We start from the raw sequence: 21,730 nt of genomic DNA on the forward strand, positions 1-21,730 counted from the left end.
GGAAAGACCGCCTCTTGCTGCAATGATAACATTATAATTCCTTGCTCTACTTTAAACTCTTTGAACTTCCTTTTCTGAAGGCTTGTTACTTTGAATTCTTTTGCATGCAGTGCCTATGAGGCAAATACATTAAATAGAATGACAAAGACAGATAAAAAGAAAAAGAAGACATCGGTACTCACATATCTAGTCAGAGCACACCTTAGAGTAACTTGCCATCCACAACTTCAATAGCACTGAGAATAGGACTATCACCATTTTTACCCACCCCCATGACTGTTGTTAAATAGAGGCCTAAAATGAGAGAGAATATAAGCCATAGCGGTAACATATTTTCTTGGTTAGGCATGAAAAAAATCAGAAACTAAATATTTCGTACATAGAAATAGTTTGAGAGTAATGCCACATACTACTAAGAAACACTTTATTGGGATCATTACTTTGGTAGTGGAAGAAACATCAAAACATTCTATTGCTGTAATTTGTCTTTGAGTCTCCAGCATTACATGCTCCTTATGCAGGGACATTTCCTATTCTATCCAATGCTTGCAATCATTGATAAGAAGATAAAAACCACCAAAAACAAGTAAATTTCATGTTAAAAACGGGTCCAGAGTTTGATGGCCTTTCACTTTGTAAATTCTTTTTTCTCAGGCTTACTACTATGTATTAACATGAAGGTAGAAGAGAATCAAATCCGAGTCCATTTCATGGCCAGACTACCAGTACAATATAATTTAATGGCTATTTTTAAAGGTTTGGTAGGAGTCATTTTTGAAAAATATATTTCAATTTATTTTTCAAGCTTATTTCTAAAAGACAGAGAAAAACCCACTCTGTCTCAAAAATCAAAGAAGGTAGTTTAATAGGCAGAGTACTTGTCATTTGACAAAAAAGAAATAATAATAATAAAAAAACTTCAGATTTCTACCAGAGTCAAGATAAAAAAAGATCAATTCAGCCTTTTAAAGAAGCAATGATTCAGAAAACCAATCACATCAGGACAGGGCCTGCTGTTTAAACTGCTTAGATTTTACAAGGTGCTATTAGGTATACTTAAAGTTGATTGGCCTATAAATTGGAAAAAAAAATCCTTTTGGTATCTCAACAAAAGGAGAGATTTCTGTGAGTTCTAGAAGGCTCTCCAGGACAAGATAATGAGGAAATTGTACTTCACTTCTATTTCTTCATCTCCTTTTCTACCCCAGGTTTAGTTCTTCTTCATCTCAGGAAAGATAATTAGATTTATCATCACTAATTCTACTTTTTAAGAGACTTATAAAGCAATAATAAGCAGTTTTATTTTGCTGAAGAACATATATGTTTCTTTCACTCAGTGAAATGTTCTCCTTTCCAGATTACATGTGAGAATATAAGACTGAAATCAGGCATTAACTCAGACCATTTGAAGTATGAATATAGTGAAAATGTATATGTACCCCAAGCAAGGGCTCAAAGCAAAGGGAATTTGAATTAAAGAAACAGTATAATGTGTGTTGGGGGCGGGGGGGGGGTGGGGAGCAGCCGAAGTTCAAACTTTGAAATCAGAAAGGCTTAGGTTTAGATTTTCATTCTACTATTAGTAGCCTGTTTCTTCATCTGAGAAATACAGATAATAATAAATCAAGCATTATAGGATTGTTGAGAAAAATTGATGAACTAACAAATGTGAAATGCATGGCATACTGCTTGGCACACAGGAGTTTCAGTAAATGTTATTATGGTCCAAGCAAGCTGCTGAGACTAGCATTTCTCTCACACAGATGGGGGCAGATGTCGACTGCTGATGTTGTCGGGTTCTTTCAAGGCCCATCCCACATCATTTTCAGCATTGAGCAATCCGAGTCTCGCACTCCCTTTTTCACTGGACCTCAGATGTCACCCAGATCTCAACCTGCACAGACCCCATCCCCACAGTGATAGAGGCTGTTTCCACCAGCCTCAGCAGCCATGTGCCAGACCCCAGTCTCTACTGTCCTCAAGCCTTGAACAATGCTCTGCACACCTGCAGCAACAGCGCTTTTCAGCAGTCTTACTGGAAAACCAGCCTCATGTTTCCATAATGTCAGGTCATCACCCAGATGAGTTTTTGTCTGATTAAGATCTCAGTGCCCAAACGAGCTCTTCCATCACAGTGTTCTCACACACAGCTGGCTCTTCATGCCTTTCGCTCTAGTACTCCTTTCCCAGTACTTCCATTGCACAGGCTGAAGACACTTGTATTCCTATTTCCCTTTTCACTACCATTTATAGATTCCTGAACTCTCTTCCATAGTCACTGAAAAATCTTGGCTCATGATCTCTTCCGTATGGTATCATGAGACATGAGTGAAACGAAAAGAAAAACAAGTAAGCCAGTTCCACCATCCTAAGTACTTTCAATTTCCATGTCAATGACCAATTCGATGAACAACATTTACTACTTCTTGAACTCTTCCACTCCATTCAACCTTACCCATGCCTGCACACTAACTGGAATCTAAATATTCTCATTACCTTTTCCTATCACTCTTTTTATTATGCAGTGTTGCCTGTCTCCAAAAGTATGATTGATTAACTAAATGAGATCATGCATGCTAAGTAGCTAGTTCTGTGTTTGGTATGTGGGACAGCACCTAATAAAAGGCAGCCACCTGTCCTTCAGTCTCAATGTTAATGGGCAAAGTTATGCAATATTGTTCTTTTTCATTCTCCACACCGCTTTAAAATATATGTTGAAACGACACCACTCAGAGTGTCATAAAACATATAGGAAATTGTAAATTTGCCATTATAAATAGCACACTATACACATAGCAAAACAATTGTTAACTATTTACATGTATAAAGCATATGTCTATGTTGCTTTTTCTTTGTGAAAGAAGCATCCTTATTTTTCAAAATATCTGATTATGCAAAAGTTTCAATAAAAACATTTATAATTCCTTTCAACAATTAGATGTTTATAACAAGAGTCATTCACAGAAAATGGATAAGGTATTTGGATTGTAATTTGTAATTTGTTTGTAAAGAAAACCTTATTTATAGCTTTTATTTCCAGAATCAAAGCTAGAAATATCCTTATAGGTCCTCTAGAACAGCTCTGTGCTCCAAAATGATGACAAGATGGTCTTCAAAACCAAAGCTCTATACCAATAGCAGGAACCTATCTTCCCCAAAAATGTTTTGGCAAAAGACTACAAAAGAAATATAGAGTAGAAACGAAAATACCTAATTTCTATTCTCTGATTTAATATAAAGAGCACAAAGATGACTCTTAATATCACGACAGGAGAGTTCCCATTATGTGTCTCCTGGGAAGATGAATATCATTTCTACTCACCCCTGAATTATATTATTTTTGACTCCCTTCATTAATCAACACTGAAATACTTATTGATGTGGTGTTATAAAAGAAAATGGTTAAACTAGGGAAAATATTAGCAAAGTGGAAATTCCTAACACATTACAATATGTTTAAATGCCTCACTAGAGGCTTATCTGAAGTTCGTGTTATTATGATTTGCTTTTATGTGCTTGTTTTCCCTTCATCCCCTATGGACCAATTGACATTTTTCAGTCATTGAAAGGCCTTGCTCCTGCTCATGCTTAAAGCATTAGAAGAAAACAAAAAGCAATTCACCACTCTTCTTGTCTTTCCACCTAATAGAGGTACTTGTTTATTTTTTCCAGAGAACTGGTTTCCACTTGCTAACTTTTTACCTAAATGGCATGTTGTCTTTGATCTCTGCATAGCAAGCTTTATGTTCAGTACGATGAAGAACTGAATGCTCGCAACTGATTTCTAAGGACGTGAAATCAGGAATATTATTATTATTATTATTTAAAGATTTTATTTATTTATTCATGAGAGAGAGAGAGGCAGAGAGAGAAGCAGGCTCCATGCAGGGAGCCTGACGTGGGACTCGATTCCAGGACTCCAGGATCACGCCCTGCCCCAAAGGCCGGCGCTAAACCGCTGAGCCACCCAGGGTCCCCTACTCAGGAATATTATTGATGTTGTCAGATATGCCATACTCCCAATTTCTTTATACTTAGTACAAGTCTTTGACTACCTTCAGTGACCTCCAAAACCTGTTCAAGGGACACCTGAGTGGCTCAGTTGGTTAAGCATCTGCCTTCAGCTCAGGTCATGATCCCAGGGTCCTGGGATTGAGTACTATACCAGGCTCACTCTACTGCTTCCCCTGCTTTTGCCCTCTCTCTGTGTGTCACATGAATAAATAAAAATCTTTTAAAATAAATAAATAAATAATTAATAAATAAATAAATAAATAAATAAAATTCTGTTCTAATGTAGCACATACATGATATCTATATTCTAATACATTTGGTTTGCTTTACAGTTATTGAAATAGTGCATGTTGATAAATCCAACAAAAAATCAAATGGGTGATATTTCTTACCATTTAACAATAATGAAACAAGTAATGACCATTAAAACTTTAATTATGTTACAAACAGTAAGTTATTTTTCTACATTCTACCTAGGCAGTTAACAGCTTGTCAGAAAATATTGAAGTTTCTATCATAATAATTCTTAACTTTTCATATGTATGAATAGTTAAAATATTCAGCAGACACACATACAAACAGAGATCTTGGCTTCTTTTTGCGCTGTTCAACGTCTTCCTGTAGCACTTAAGAAAGTAAGTTAACCTATCTGAATTTAGTTTCTCACAGGTAATGCATGAAGAAAAATTCTACGTCCATTTCAAAAGGATGAAACCAAGATTGGGAAAATATATATAAAGGTTTCTACAATACCTAGAAGTCACTGAGCAAAATTTTCTTACATTTCTTTTCCTTAGCTCAGATTTATCGAAAGAGAACGAGTTGATCAAACCAGGAATTATATAGGAACTACAATAAATATGTAGTGAAAAATAATTATGTAAAAGATATTCTTTTTTATGATGTTAGCTACTATTTAGTCACCGTACCTCTGGTATGTATGTATAATCTTTTCACTGACACTCCCACCAGATGGCAATGTTAAGACTTATGTTGCTATTTGATTGATTATAGATAAGCATATATTTTGGAGACATGATTGCTGAACCGACTGAAGTATTTGTTAATACGTTTATTTTGGTCTCCCTTTTTCTTTGTTGAATTCACACACCTTTATGTCATCTTTTAAATTGAGTTTGGCATTAACTTCAAAGAACCTGATGGTTGTCATACTATGAAAATCACTATTGTTACTGGTAGTTAGGAAAGCTTCTTTTGAACTAATTCTTAAAGGTATTATGAAGTCCTTTCCATAAAATAAGATTTACTTATTGTCTCATAACAATTAATAAAATCAAAACACAGAAGCTAATTAGACATTGCTCATTAAGAATACTTGAAGCAGGGAAAATATGAAAAGATTATGAGCTTTATATTCTAAGGCTCGAATATTATTGGGAAAGTGGAATAAAAGGGAAAAAGAGAATTATTTATATTACACAAAACAAAAGCCAAGAAAATTTTTCTAAAAAGAAAAGCAGAGAGAATTAGATGTTCAAGTCTTTGCAGTGGCATGCTACCCAAAGTCTATTTCTCTGGTCAAAAGTATCACCCAAATGAAAATAATGTAGTTTTTGTTTCTTTGTTTGTTGTTTTGGGATTTTTGTTGTTGTTACTGCTTGTATTTAGTAAACAACTGTTATCTAGATAGGATTAAGATTTATACCACTCCTTCTCCAAGTGTGGGTCTGCAGACTAAGGTTGCTGTACAAACTATGTTATTAGTGACAAGGCCAGTTAGAAATTTAGAGTAAGCATTCATGGCAATTTGGCAAGGTAATTGTGTTTATTGAATCTGACGGTGAAAAAAACAGGATTTGTGTTTTGTTTTCTCTTTTTTTATTTCATTTTTCTAGTAATTCATTTTTAATGTATTTTATTTAAAAATATGACTCCAAAATGAACTGGAAGGCGGATGTGGGAGGAACTGGCCTTTCTATACAGGAGCTTTATATCTTCCATAGGTATCTTTAAAATGATTCCAGATCTTTACACAGTTATATCTATGAAGCATAAGTTCTTTCTCTTAGATTCCATAACCTTTTTTTTTCCACCCCAATTACAATAACATTGGACAGGAAAGCAGTGGGATTCTATTTTATACTGATGTCAGCTGACAATGAGGCTTTATGTTAGCCTATGCCTTTTTCATTTCCTAGTCACTGAAAATCAAGCTTCCTTGATCTTAAAAGAAAACTAAAGTCACATTGAATTATGATGTGATAAACCTGAGATGTAATCATCTAGTAGGCTTTATTGAGGCTCTACTCAATATTCCACAATGCTCAGTCTTCAAAAGACTTGAAAAGTCTGTTTGGAACAAAGATAAGTCCCCTGGAAACAATTATTAAACAATACAGTTGTCACAGTTAAGTGCTAACTTTTAGGCTGCTGATTCTAAGTGGTGGAGGAATTCAGAAAAGGAAATCAGTTTTCTCACCTGTGTAACCAGGTGATAACCCCTACTACACATGAGCATGAGTTAACGTATATGCCATCCAGCCCAATGGCTACCTCTTAGGTTTCTTTGTTTTATTTTGTTTTTAAAAAGGCACTTTTTGAAAGGATGAAAGGATGAAGGTTTTGAAAAAGGCACTTTTTGAAAGAATTCACATAGAAAAGAAAGGATAATTTTGTATAAGAGCTTTTGCATTGGTAAAATGCAAAATACTTCCTATTGATACTGTGAGAATTCCTGCAGGAAAAACAGAGGAACAAAACCAGCTTTGGAGAGAGCTCCAGAGATGGCATTTTGTTTACTGTGATCCGTAAGCTCTGGTCTCACTACTAAACTCACATCCACCTCCATGATCAAACTCCCGTAGACACCAGTGCAGGTTTCAATACGCCCCTACATTTGTAACAAAAGGATTTAGCTTGTGACATAGAATAAGATCAAGCAATGATTTTCATCCTCGCTCTCCTTGAATGAGAAAGACTAATGATGTTTTTTTCAAAAATAAGACTACTGATGTAAGTGATGACACAAGTAACCTAATCGCTTGTTTCCTTCCAGTTAGTTTAACCAAAGTGGAAACTATGAAATAGGGCACAAATAGCAATCATTATTTCCTGTCTTTCAGCCTTCCCCCAGCCTTCTGCCTGTAAGTCAGCAAAGTTCTAAGGCTTTCTAAACTTTCATCTTTTTCCTCACTTTGTAACTTGAGCTTGATTGTTCCCTCTCTGCTGTGGGAGAAAACCATATTCTGTAATCTTTAAAAACAGAAGTTCTAAAAGTTCCATTTTATTTTAAAATGATTTGAATAATGAAAAGGTCTAATTTATTTCCATTTCTCCTTCCTTCTCATGTTTTCTCTGTCACAGAGCTCATCTTTGTACCTGAGCTTATTCCCCACAGGTAAGTCAGTCAGGCCTTGGCTCCACGGAAGAGCATTTCCTTTAGAAGCTGTCAGGAGTTGCCCCTACAGAAAGATGTTTATAATTGGATCTCTCTACTTTAGCAATAGTGATTCCAAATGGCTGCTCCTAGAGGAAGATAAAATTTCCAGCTCCAAAATGGTGGGGTAACAGAGCCCTCCCCTCAACTGCTCTTAAGTGAAAGGACTATATGCTTTGAACTTCCTGACTGGTTAGATATTACGAGAAGACTTCTGGGGTCAGGCAGTTTCCTTTGTGGGAGAATTGCACAGTAGCCTCCCCTTATCTGCTGGGGATACATTTTAAGAGCCTCCAGTGGATGCCTGAAACTGTCCATAGTACCATGTCCTATGCTTACTGTTTTTCCTATAGGTACATTCCTATGATAAAGCTTAATTTATAAATTAGGAACTGTAAGAGACTGACAACAATAATAATGACATAGAACAATAATAACAGTATATTGTAATAGAAGTTATGTGATGTGGTCTCTCTCTCTCTCTCTCTCTCTCTCTATCAAAATATCCAATTGTACTCCTTCTTCTTTTTCCTTGTGATGAAGTTGAGATGATAAAATGCCTACATGATGAGATGAAGTGAGGTGGATGGAATAGTCACTGCGACCTAGCATTAGATTATAATTGACTTTCTGACCCTATGACGGAAGGAGGTTTCTGACCCTATGACGGAAGGAGGATCATCTGCTTCCAGACTGGGGTGGACCGCGATTAACTGAAACCATAGAAAGCAAAACCATGGATAAGGGGAGACTCCTGTAGCTGCTGCTCTTGCTCTGTAGAGACCTGCATGAGTGAAATACTGACTGTGCTTTTCTCTCAGCACTATGACGACTGTTAACTATCAGTCTTGTGCATCCATAGCTGACTAAATCAATTCATAAAGTTTGAATCTTAAAGCTTAGCACATGGAACACTGGAGAACATTAGGTGAAGTTATCAAATACACAAACCCATTAAAGCAAAGGCAATATGAAGAGGAGAGCAGAGCTCTGACGTAAACTTGATAACGGTTCTCATTATCACCTAAGCAATTGCATAGAAGATCCTCTTTCCAAAAGAATCTCATTTAAGGCTTGCAAGAAGCCTGTGAAGTTGGAAAAGCCAGTATTGTACCCCTGTTTTATAGCTGAAGAAACTGAGGCTCTAAGAGGTTGGGTGACTGACAAGTGATGGAGCCAGGACATGATGAACATCTATAAATGTCTATTCTGAGCCTCTTTCCTGGACTCAGGCTACCTCACCACATCAGAACCACCACAGGAGGAGCGAGCAGTGATAAAAGGCCTGGTGAGAACAGTGGTGACAAAACAACAATAGTAAAGCCACATTGTTTTCTTTTTGCATTAAATTTGGTGGTCTGAAACTTAGATTCTCTTTGAAAAGACTTATTCCCAAAACCCACCACCTTTATTGTTTATGACCATACTAATTGGTTCTTACAAAACCAAACTCCAAGACAAGGTTTTGTGTGCAAGTGTTTATTTGAGAGGGAAGTCAAGTGAGAGAGCACAGAAATGAGACAGAGAAGGGAAGAGGACCAATAAAGAGCACACTCATGAATGGGGTTATCCACTGTCCATAGGGGGATCCTATGGGGGAGCCCTTGGAAAAAGTATGAAGAACAAAACACAATTGTCTCATGAAGGAAAAGGAAGCTGGGCTATTACACATCGAATATTGTGTCAACTGAGGATTTCTCATTGATGCCCTGGCATTGCTGGGTCTACTCCACTTTGTATGGACCAGGCAGGCTCAGGGCAGAGAGAAAACCTTCATACAGAGAGAGACATAGAAAGCCATAGTGGCTAGGGAGGAAACAGAGAGATGAGTGACTATCAGACGGGATACTAACAGCATCTGCTAGAATGACCCGGAAAGAAGTTGAGATTACAGGGTGTTTTGATGATTGCGCACAGAATAGACTGAGTAGAACAGCGAGGCAGAGAAGGTGAGTTTTTTCCCTTTCGTAAATATCTGTCACTGGAATACACATTTACTCTGTGTGTGTGTGTGTGTGTGTGTGTGTGTGTGTTTGAATATATGAATGTGTGTGGGTCTCTCTGTCTGGGTATGTGTATCACTCCTTCAGTCAGACTTCAACCTACCACATTGATTCAGTGCAGAATTTCTTCATTTATGGGCCAAAATTTAGGTCATGAGAGGTCAAATTTTATTCTATGATCTCAAACTAAAAAACTCAAACGAATTATTGATAACTCCATTAAAAAACTGGACAAATTGCATGAACAGTTCTCACAAAAAGAAATATAAATGGCTAACACATGAAAAAAGATCAATTTTATCAATAATCAAAAACATAAAATTAAAAATGGAAACTTATTGAAATATGAAGTGCTTAAAAATATGTTCTCTAAGCTTTTTTTATGTCATAGAGAATTTCTTATGTTCTAATGTTGAATTTTTAAACAGCTTCAAAATTGTAGCAATGTCATATATATATATATATATATATACCTGGGCTTGGAAGTGGTTACACTTGAGAGTATTGTTTTTAATTTTCCTTTCTTCTCCGTTCATTTACCACACTTCCATCTTTCTTACAATGATGATATATTCTTTTTACACTTAGAAACAATTTATTAAAAATTAATAATACATTATATATCTCAAACTTTTTACTTTTCAAGAAATTACAAAACTGTCCTTACACTTACATGTATTCCCATCCTGTATCTCCTATTTGAGTAACATCATGCTACTCAAGCTCTATCGCTGAGATTCGGCAAACAATTCCGTATTCATTATGCTTGCCCTGCCCCATTCTTATAAACTTAACCTTTATTTTTTCCAGGAAAAACAAAACCAAACAAAACAAAACATGTGTATGGGTCAGTATTTCTCCTGAAGAAGCTTGTTTTCTTTGTCAGACTTTTTCTAAAGCTATTAGATTGTTTCACAGATTCGTAATCACAGGTAAATATAGAATTACAAGTGTGAGCTCATTAAAGCTTTATAAAATAATTGTTTTGTTTTTGTGTTCATTTGTTGACTTTTTTCCCTTCAATGTAAGAATGAGCTAACCACAATGTAATTTAGTATTATCTTTTCCACAAACCACAAAACATCTTGATTTATTAATTCAATACTTAAAGAAAATCATCCAAAGCAATGGACTAGGATGTTAAGTGTAATGAGCTTAACATTCAGGAACTCAGTTTCCAGTGAAAGCTGCATTAACTCAGGAGAATGGGATCAGTAGATATCTAATAGCTCACCTCTTACCGTAATGCTATACAATGCACTCGACACAAGTGTTTTCCTAAGTGCTTCTAACTTCAAGGGCATCTAAGAGACAAAGTAGAATTTTCCATAAATGATGTAGGTTACAAAGCATGGTAATAACAACCTGCAAAATGCTTAGAACTCATGAAATGCATAAATGCTACTATAATAGACAGGCCGTGACCATGAGAACTCACCGTAACCTCAGATTCACTTCTGATAAAAACATCCGTGGACCATTCTTCTACACATAGCTCTCCAAGTTTAATAGCATGTGACACGATCACCAGGGTCTCAACTAAACGGAGTTGAGACCAGTATCTGAGCTCCAGGCAGGCAATTTTAGGTGCTGATGCAAGTCCTACTAAGGTGATGATTAATTAATCAAGACATTACTTCTTTCACAGTTTTTGAATTAGACACACACGAGCACAGCTGGAGGCCTGTGGAAAGCAAAGAAACTGAAAAACACACAAGAGAAAGAGAATATGCAGATGCTCCGAGGCAGTGAAAGCCATGATCAAACAGAAGCTGCGAGACTGAAGGGACAGACACACAAGCAGAGAGAAGCAGAGACAGAGAAAAGCTAAGTGTTCCGAATGCCAGAGCTCTGCAAAGGCTGTCAGGCCTCTAAGGCTGCTGTCATGTCCAGATTCAGATCCAGCCTTTCTCTGAGACCCAAGGACTTAGATGCTGAGATAAGAAATGCTCCTGAGTAATTGATAAACCAAGTCATATCTGAGCAGGTAAACTGAAAGAGCAGCTGTTCCTTGCAATGAAGCTGCTAATCTCACCATAGAGCTGCAGAACTCTTAGAGATGATAAAGGGACAAGACCTAAGCCACAGTAGTTTCATATCATGTGTGAAGAGACACACAAATATATCTCATTTTATTTTTCTAACACAAATACATCCAAGCATGCTAACATTCAAGAAAAGTCCATTTTAATACTGTTTAAACGTAAGAGTGCACTTATTTATAGACCTGAAGCTGGAAATTTGGAGATTTAAGGGGGTGAGGGGCTGACCTCTGATTAAATTCTATTTGGCCATCAGAACAAATAAGTACAAAAGAAGATATGCCTCTGTTTATAGAACGACAACTTAAAAATATGAATTATATTTTAAAAATTTATAAGACCAAATGGTCTCTAGTTAGTCTGTTCGTAAATTTTTGTTTTGTTTTGTTCTCAATATATGTTCTTTTTCTCAGCATATAGGTGCAGTTTCTGTGCTGTTTTTGGTGTGTACATAGGCACATCTCTTGAGTTTCATTTCTCTCTATACCTACAATTCTTTCATTCTCATTATAGCCTAATCAAATGCTATGTATCTCAATCTCTAGTTTAACTTCTTTCTTTTAGTTTTTTCCTTTTCTTTACATCTCTTAAATTCCTTTATTGTTTTTTGTTTTTGTTTTTACAAATAAAACACTAGGAATCAGAGAGAGAGATTAAACAGAGAGTTATGTTTCGTTCTTAACTTCAACATCAACAAAAAGTCATAGTATTGCTATTGACATATATTTTTTTAAGATTTCATTTATTTATGCATGAGAAGACACAGAGAGAGAGGCAAAGACATAGGCAGAGGGAGAAGCAGGATCCCTGAGGGGAGCCCGATGTGGGACTGGATCCCAGGACCTCAGGATCACACCCTGAGCCTAAAGCAGATGCTCAACCACTGAGCCACTCAGGTGTCCCTGCTACTGACATATTAAGGAGAAATTTAAAGCTTACTTTTGCGTATGTTGAATGGCATGCATATAAAGTCAACTTGAGGTCCTAAACCAAACAGTAACAGAAAATGTCATCTTACTAATGATTGCTTTGCTTTTGAAAGATGGTAAGTACCAAAGAGGAGGTAATGATGGTCTTTTTAAACTTTAGGACACATGTAATACTGTAGAAAGATTTTTATTTTTTTTCCTTTTTCTCCTCACAAATGCTAGGAAATACAGGATATCACTGGCTTAAAATTAGGAAATGAGTTCTGTGAGGTCACTGAGAAAACCAACGGGATGAGCTAGGAATAAAATCACCCAACACCTCACATCTCCTTCCTTCCTCTCCTCCTTCCTTCCTTTATGACTACTAATAGAATATTTTTCTCAATCTCTAAGAGAACCACTGTTTTTGCTATTAAAAAATGAATGCTGACTGAGAGAAGATTGCTCTAACTGTAGCTCTTTATTGTGATGTAAGAAAAAATAGCAGTCTTCTTTGTGTGACAGGAATTAGTTGATCACAGTAGTAACAATACTTTATGATATGAATTTGGAAAATGTCTTTTGGTTGACCTCTATGGAGTGTTGCTTTTAACTTTGATTCATGATCATGGATGAAAGAACCTGTGATCTAACCTATATTCTAATATAGTCATTTTTTTCCCTAATTGTAGGAAAAAAAAAGTATTTTTTTAATTCCTAACACACACCTAACATTTCCTCAAATTATTTCTTATTTAACATCTTACTCATGCTATGATAAATTCATTCTTTTTTCTAATTCTCCAAAAGAACACGTTAGAAAAAATTAAGTTCTCTCACCAGCTTGTGAGATCTCAGGACCTCTCTTCACAGGAGTTTCTACTAGAATATGATACCTTCCTACAAAACTCAGAACACGGAGTCTGTGAATGAACTTTAATTGATAAGTGTTCCAGGCCTACTCTGGCAACTTGGAATCATATACAGACAGCTTAGAACTAAGGCTTCAACAATTGCATTGTTTGGAACATTCAAGAGACATGATTTGAAATGTTTATCATGTTTGTCAAAACTATCTGAAGAACATTTAAAAGTCATCTCTAAAAAAGGGAAAAGGTTTTGCTTATTTTTTTGTGTTTTTTTTTTGTAAATTAAAGCAATCTATAAAATGTTTATTCTTTTTTTCCACTTTGACTACAATCTATAAAGTGTTTTAAATCACTGGCTAGATAGTCTGAACATATGAACATCTTCGCATGAGATTATTACACTTATGTCAATCCACTTGACATGGCCTCCCTTATCATTCACTCAAGTCAGAGCCCATGAATTGATAATACTTAAAGCATTTGATAGCAAGTGTAAGAAAAAATGGACTGAGTCAAAACTTTATTTAAAAATAGTTACTTTTATTTATATCCTCAAATCAAAATAAGTCTCATGTGTTTTTACAAGACCTTTGTAAATTTGAGTTGAAGTTTCGCACATTTTTTTCTTTAACCATGTTAGCTTGCATAACCAAGTGCTATTCTTCCAAAGATTTATTTTTTATTATTATGTTTTGTTTGCTTATTGTTTTACACAACTGTTTACAGAACAATAAGGAATAATCAAATCAAAGCCAGAGATGAAGCTTCAGATGCCTTTAATTCTCCTCTTCTTCCCAACTGAAACATGATGTTTTAAGGAAGCAGCCCAGAAACACACAGGTTTTTGAGTAGTTGACTTAGAAACTGATCTTAAGAACAGACGGAGAATTTATACAAGAGTGAAAAAGGAAGGACATGTACCATCACAGGAGATGAGACTCTCATTTTCCTATCTTCTCTAGGCTGCTGTTTGTTTTTGAGTATCTTTTTGAGGTGGACAATCCTCATAATAATTCATCAATATTACCTGAAGTGAGGAATGCACACTCATTAAATCTGTCATCTTGAAAAGTATTTAAAATAAGCAGTGTAAGATTGCTAAAGGTTGATTCTTTCAACAAGATTCAAATCATAATGGATACCTTCTATATGCTAAGTATCATCAAAAAGACACTGGGGATACAATGATGTTTTAGTCTGTTCACACTGCTATAAGAAAATGCCACAGACTAGTTGGCTTATAAGCAACAGAATTTATTCCTTGCAGTTCTAGACGCCGAAAAGTCCACAATTGTACTGGCAGATTTGGTGTCTGGTGAAGGCCTTCTTCTGGGTTGCCAATTGCCAACCTCTCCCTGCACCTTCTCTGTGGAATAGGTGAGTAAGCTCTCTAGATCCTTTTTTATTAGGGCTCCATCCTTATGACCTAATCACGTCCCAAAGATTCACCTCCTAATGCTATCACACTGGGCATCAGGATCTCAACATATAAAATTTGGGGTGACACAAACATTCAGACCATAGCAAATGGTGAGTAAAAACAGAAAATGTCTTTCTTTCACAGACTTTACAACCTAAAAGGATGGGCAAATAACAATACAAATAAATGTAAACATTCAAATGGAGCTAGTGAAACAAAGTAAGGGTATGTGGTATTATGAATTTCTATAAGAAGGGAATTGGCTTATTTAGGAAGATCAAAGAAGGTCAAAGAAGGCTTCCATGAATAAAACGGTGTTACACTGAAATTGAAGAAGAGTTAAATAGATAGAAAGAAAGAAAGAAAGAAAGAAAGAAAGAAAGAAAGAAAGAAGAAAGAAAGAAAGAAAGAAAGAAAGAAAGAAAGAGAAAGAAGAAAGAAAGAAAGGAAGAAAAGAAAGAAAGAAAGAAAGAAAGAAAGAAAGAAAGAAAGAAAGAAAGAAAGAAAGAAAGAAAGAAAGATTCTTGCCACATTGAAGAAAAAAAAATAACCCATGGTGAGAGAGAGCAAAATAAACAAATGGTACAAAAAGAAGTACTGCATGCCTGGAGAACAAAACAAAGGAAGAGTGTGGTGTGAGGTAAGACTAGAAGAGTAGACAGGGCCACCACCATGCAGGACCTTGCAAGCTGTAGGGACAAGTTTTATCTTTATCCTAAAAGCAATGGAAAGCTTTATTTATGTGATGTGATTAAATATACTTTTTTAAAAAGAGATCATTTGGTAAAATCTCAAAACTAAATTAAAGAAGACCTAGGGCAGTAAAAGTCATGCTAGGTGAAAGGTGATGGTAATTGAAGAAGGAGTTCATTACGGTAGCTTTAACTGTAGGAGCTGATGATAGAGATGGAGAGAATATATCAAGAAGGTAATATTTGATGTGACTTGGTGGTAGTTGGATAAGAAATGTGAGGAGAGGGACCTGTTAGGACTGTCAGAATGACTCCTAGTGTCCTGGGTTGTGTAATAGGATGTGTGGTGAAGCCCGTCACTGAGGTAAGGGTCCCTGGAAGAGGAACCAGGGAAATAGAAGATAAGATCAGTGTGAGGTGACTTACAGAAACATTTCAGAGGTTTTAATAGGTGTTAGCTTGGGGCACCTGGGTGGTGCAGTTGGTTGAGTGAAAACAAGAGTTTCAGCTCAGGTCCTGATCTCAAGGTGGTGAGATCAAGCCCCAAGTCAGCCTCCATGCTCAGTGTGAAGTCTGCTTGAGATTCTCTCTCTTTTTCCTTCTGCCCCTCATGTTTGTGTTCTCACTCTCTCACAAATAAATAAATAAATCTCTAAAAAATACAGACTTTAGCTTTATGAATCTAGAGTTCAGAAGAGGAGTCTTTGATAGAAATATAAAAGTGTAAGTTATCTGAATAGAGATGCTTATTAAGTGTATAGGTGAGAGAGAAACTGTCCAGGGAGCAGAGAGAAGAGGAGCAAATATAATCTTAAAAGGTAACATACATTCAAAAGAATCTGAGTGTGAGAACTGCAGCAACTCACTTCATTCTTTCTTTCCCTTTTAGTTCTATCCTGTTTTGAGCTTTATTTTCCTGATCTGAAAATGAGTATCATAATATCTTCCTAGGGTGGTTGTCAGATTAAGTTAACATGTTAAAGTAGCTTCCACTGTGCCTTGCAAGTAAATAAATTAAAACGGTAGTGTTTAGTAAATAGTAGAATAGAAACGTTGAAGCAGATGATAATGATTGAGGATGGTAATAGTGATTTTATTTCCACTGATCAGATCCAGTAAAGCAACAAGACCTTGCCTAAAATGTAAGTCCTTTGAATTAAAATCTTTCTGATATATTTATAGACATTTCATCATTTTTTTTCTTTGACAATGGAAACTGAAAATAATGTAACCTTTTATTGGTGACTCAGGATCATAATTTGAACATCGGTTATTTTTAATGTGCTCTCATATTTTCAAAGGTCACTTAGGAGTATAAACCTTAACAGTAATTAGGGCCAAATTCCTACACTGATTGACATGTTGTATCTGCTGATTAGCGTGTTCTGACATGATCACCCCTAAGATTTTGCTTTTAGTCTGCTTGAAATCAGATAACCAAGTTTATTAGAATTATGACTAAAATAAATTTAGATAAAGTGCAACCTAATGGATTCTGAATAAAGGGTACAGATATTATGACATTTATTGGAATGGATGGGGAATCATAATTGCTTCCCTTCTGATTGCTATCTTTCAAATGGTTGAGATTGCCAGATGGCGTATTTGTTGTAGGCTTGTGTATTAACCAAATTCTCTTTACATGGAATTACATAGGGATACATATTCATGTATAGTTATATATTTATTTGATTTACCTCTTTAGTTAATTTTTCATATCCTAGGAGAAATTCAAATCAATTAATTGCACATATTATCTCAGTTCCAAAATCAAGAAGACATGAAACATTTAATAGAGAAACACAATTATGTCCTTGCATACTTTTCTCAATGAAGTAAAATAAAAATATAGGCAGAGATTGAAAATATAGAATGTGGAGCAGTAGCCATTTCAATATTAAGAGCAATTAACTGCTATAATACTGTTTAGAAATATTAAGATTATATGAGAGAAGAGAATGGATATGTGTGTTTTAAGTGGGCAGAAAAAGAAGCCAAAAAATATATATTCATCAAATTGACAATGGTAGCTATCCCAGGGTGATAGAATTTCAGGTACTCTATTAATGTACAATATTTTTATATTTATTCATATTACTTGAGATGGACATATACTGTTTATATCCTCAGAAAAATTGAATTATTAAGCAAAACAAAATTTTAGAAGGTGAAAAATCCTCTAGTCCTTAGTGAGCCAGAGTTGATAGTTTGAAATTAATAATAAAATGCTCATTATTTCTAGTTTATTAAATAAAGTCATTCTTATTCTATGGATTTATTTTTTATTATATAATATTTTTCAGAGTAAAACATACACAAAGTTTTGAATTAAATAGTTTGGAAAAAATGAAAGACAATGTTCCATTGCTTCACTCATAGTAAGAGGCAACTACTTTCAACTCTTTTTATTGTTTATACTGTTAGTTACCTCTAGATCTCTAAATAATATGTTTCTACTATATTGCTATATTGCTTTATTTACCATATAGAGTTCTTTTCAAGATAGATGGGAATTTAATTCATTCAAAGTATTCCACCTTTTTTCTTTCATTTAATCAATACAGTTATTACAATAGCTTTATTTCCCCTTTGTTCCTTTTATGAATTTAAGTAATATATTTACATCTTTATTCCTTGCTGTATAAACCTGACTCTTCACATAATTAGTTGCAGTGATGAACACTCTTACTAGCCTTTCTTCTCTCTGTCTCTGTCCTACATCTATCCTATGTCCTCATTTCTTACTTTTACAATGTCACATTTGAAAAGATTTAAATACTGTTGCATGTCCACATTCATTCTTTCTTAAGCTTTTTCTGTAGGCTGACTCTTGAAGACGGAAATTCATGAAAAATGTTTAAGTTATTATGCCATGTATCAGTTACTTTGCTTTATAGCAAATTAGCACAAACTTTGTGGCTTAAAATAATACGCATCTTTTTCTCAGTTTCTGTGCATCAAAAGTGTGGGCCCAGATTAGCTGGATTCTCTGCTTGAGAGTCTTTCAAAATGGCTGGAACCAAAGTATTGGCCAGGGCTATAGTCTTCTATCAAACCTCAGAGAAGAATGAGCTCATATGGTTGTTGGTAGAATTGAATACCTTGCAGGTTGTAAGATGGATCGTCTCAGTTTCTTGCAAGAGTTGCCCAAAGATTGCCCTTAGTTCATCACCATATGGGTCTCTGTGTAGAGCAGCTCGTATCATGGCAGCTTACTTTATCAACACTGAAGAAGGAAGAGAGTTAGCTAACAAGACAAACACTACAATTTCATGCAATGTAATCATGGAAATGGTATCTCATTACTTTTATCATCATCTAACTAATGTTAGAAGCAAGTTAGAGTCTTTGCTTTACGGGGATTGGGATTACCCAACATCATTAGTAGCAGGAGGCAAGGAAAATTGAGGGCCTCCTCACAGTCTCTCCATCTCAAGTTATATAATCATTGTTCTTTGCAGAGCCACTAATGAACTCAGTTATGTCCCCCTCCTTTTATAATTTTTCCCAAAGTTTATCATTTTTTTCCTTTTTTTTGTACTATCTTTATCATAGACTCATTCTTCTCCCCAAAATTGGATATCCAATTAGATATACTGAGTTTTGTTTTTCACAGATCATCTTCCTGAAGACCACTACCTCCTGTTCCCATTTAGATTACTAAAATCTAATCTCCGAGTTTGCTACAACATACTGGGACTTGTATGCGCAATTTTCCCATGTCAGTTCCATCTTTAATTTTTGCTGCAAGACTTCCATAATCTAAATATGTGTAGTCACTGTTTATTGAATGGCTACCATGTATATTCGATGGCTACCACGTGACACTAGGTTTTGGGTACCCAGTGATGGAAAAAAAAAATCCTATACTTGTGGTACTTCTATTGTAGTAGAGGGTGATAGACAATATGCATAGTAAATGAGAAAAGTGTATAGTTTGATATTAATAGATATTTAGAAGGAAAATAAATAGGACACCTGGGTGGCTCAGCAGTTAAGCATCTGCCTTCAGTCCCGGGATCAAGTCCCACGTCAGACCCCCCGCATGGAGCCTGCCTCTTCTTCTGCCTATGTCTCTGCCTCTCTCTGTGTGTCTCTCATGAATAAATAAATAAAATCTTAATAAAAAAGAAGAAGAAGAAAAATAAAGAAGTAAAAAAGGAAAAGGAGGATGGGAATTGCCTGTGAATGGGAAAGGGTTAGAAAGGTAGAGAGTTAAATTTCAAACAGGGTATGTAGGGAAGATTCACTGAGAAGACAATATTTGAGCAAAGACCTGAACAAGGTAGGGGAATGACCCATGTGGGTATCTAAGAAAGAGCTTTCCAGGCAAAGTGAATCACAATGCAAATCATAGTACAAATCACAATTTGACATGGAGGCAAATGTGCTTTGTACTATGTCACACCGCCATCTCATCAAAACTATAGGATCAGGAATTATTGCCTGAACCAACGTGTACAATGAGTGTCTTTGCAGAAAACCCTTGCAGAATGGAGATATTCTCTGCGAAGATGGGACTGACCCTAGATCTGAAGTCTGACTGTGGCACACACAAAGATCAAAGACAGTAGGAGAGCTAAGAGGGACCCAACAGAAGCCGTGAGGCAACAGCACTACTGATCAAGCAAAAGCCAATGCAGTAGAATGATGCAAAGTTGAAGAATAAGCAGAATAGAAGGGAAGTAGAGGCAGCAGAAATCTGAAACCGGAAACACTGAACTCCCAAGTCACCGATGGTAGTGTCTAGGGTAGCATGAACACATGTCCATATCACCCACCATTTCTGAAGGACATATTTCCTCTATTCCTTGTGGTTTTTCACCATAAAACCCCATTTCCTGAGATAACTAAAGCTACGCCTGTGCCTTCTAAACAAAAAGAACCACTAACAGCAAAACAGTTATTTTTGCTTTTCTTAATTAGCTTGATTTTTTATTTAATTATCAGCTTTTCTTTCATTCAGCCTAAAGAAAAAATAAACCACAAAGGGTAGGTTTGGAATATGGACATTTTCAGCAGTGTCTGAAGTCAGCCTATCCCATAACTGTCCACTTTCTTTCTTCATATTGGGGATATCTGGGGTTATTGGGGATATCTATTATCTTGTCCCCAAGCCCCACCAAAGGGCTTCTGGAGGCCCTATGTCAAAGTGAATTTTCGTGTTTTTTCAGACTGATTTCTTAGGTTCTTGCCTGCTCCTGGGCCTGCACTTGTGATGAAGGTTGTAGATGTATGGTGTCTGTATGTTTCTACTAGCAGGTCTCCCACCCTCTTTACATAATCACTACCTTGAATCTCAATCCATTAGAGCAACTGTGGGGTAACTGCCCTGTCACCTTGGGCTATTGTCAGTTTAACCTTTTTCTCTCGCCATTAGTACCTCAAAAAATAGGGAGAGTGAATTTTCCTCTCTAGGAGACTAATGTATTTATAATATCTTGCAATACAAATTGGCCCAGTGAGTGCATGACTGCTGCACTTTAAATAGTTCGTTATTTAAAGACAAGGAACAATTACCAATAGCTGGCTCCGAAGCAAAGCTTTACATTTGTACATTTAAATTGCTCTCTGTTCCAGCGGGATAAGTAAAATAAAACATCATTTCTTTTCCTGTTTTCTTTCTGGTAAATTTTTACCTTTCATGTTACAATAGTTGGGGAATAAGTGCCCCTAATAAAATGTGCGTAAGTGTGGTAATTCAGCGGAAGCATGCACATTAGTCACTGGAGTCGACTTTTAGTAGTCCCCATTTTTCCTCATGAAAAGAACTGAGTAAAATTATGATAACAGAATGTAACTCATACCACAATCATTTTGCTAAGCTCAGCCTCTGTAGCACAAAAAAAAAAAAAAAAAAAAAAGTCTGTGGAATTTTTAAAATCATGCCTAAGCAATGCTGTGTTTATTTTGGGGGTATCTCACCCATGGTTTCTTTTTTTAAAATCTGGGTGATTATAAAGCATTTTTTACACTCATAAATTCCTCCATCTGTTAGTATTGTATCGTTAAACTTTCACGGCTGCTACTTTAGTCTAAAATAGCACAAGGTGGAAAAAAATGCAACGAATTTTTGTTGATGATAAAATGGCTTTACTAGTTATTAATCCAGCCTTTTGAATTCTCCAGAGCATTGTCTTAAATCAGCATTTCCAAATTCATAGAATTTCAATCATTTTAGACAACATCCTTGACATCATATCAACTCACTAAGGGAACATTACTGCTTGACAGGGGAGAAATTCCGTCACGAGCAAAGCTAAGATCCCAAGGATATAAACCATATTTTCATGTAAATAATTTGATGAGGATAATAGGCAGAATAAAATGGAAGATAGATCCATCTAAATGAAACTGAGGGTTTTGGATTGCTAGATTAATACAT

At 35.8% G+C, this 21,730-nt stretch overlaps 1 long non-coding RNA gene across 5 annotated transcripts in view; it reads left to right on the top strand.

The window, feature by feature from the left end:
* LOC140624973 (uncharacterized) overlaps positions 1 to 21,730 on the top strand; it is a 76,394-nt gene that overhangs the window by 3,944 nt on the left and 50,720 nt on the right. For 2 of the 5 annotated variants that reach the window (XR_012024388.1, XR_012024391.1), the window contains exons 2-4: positions 11,063 to 11,401; positions 14,501 to 14,610; positions 16,456 to 16,487. The exons of 1 other annotated variant lie outside the window; for it this stretch is intronic. This is a non-coding gene — a long non-coding RNA (uncharacterized lncRNA). The remainder of the gene's footprint in view (positions 1 to 11,062; positions 11,402 to 14,500; positions 14,611 to 16,455; positions 16,488 to 21,730) is intronic. 2 more of the 5 variants (XR_012024389.1, XR_012024390.1) reach the window with 1 other exon arrangement.

Source organism: Canis lupus, chromosome 35 (assembly GCF_048164855.1).
Source record: "Canis lupus baileyi chromosome 35, mCanLup2.hap1, whole genome shotgun sequence".
Lineage (NCBI taxonomy): Eukaryota > Metazoa > Chordata > Mammalia > Carnivora > Canidae > Canis > Canis lupus.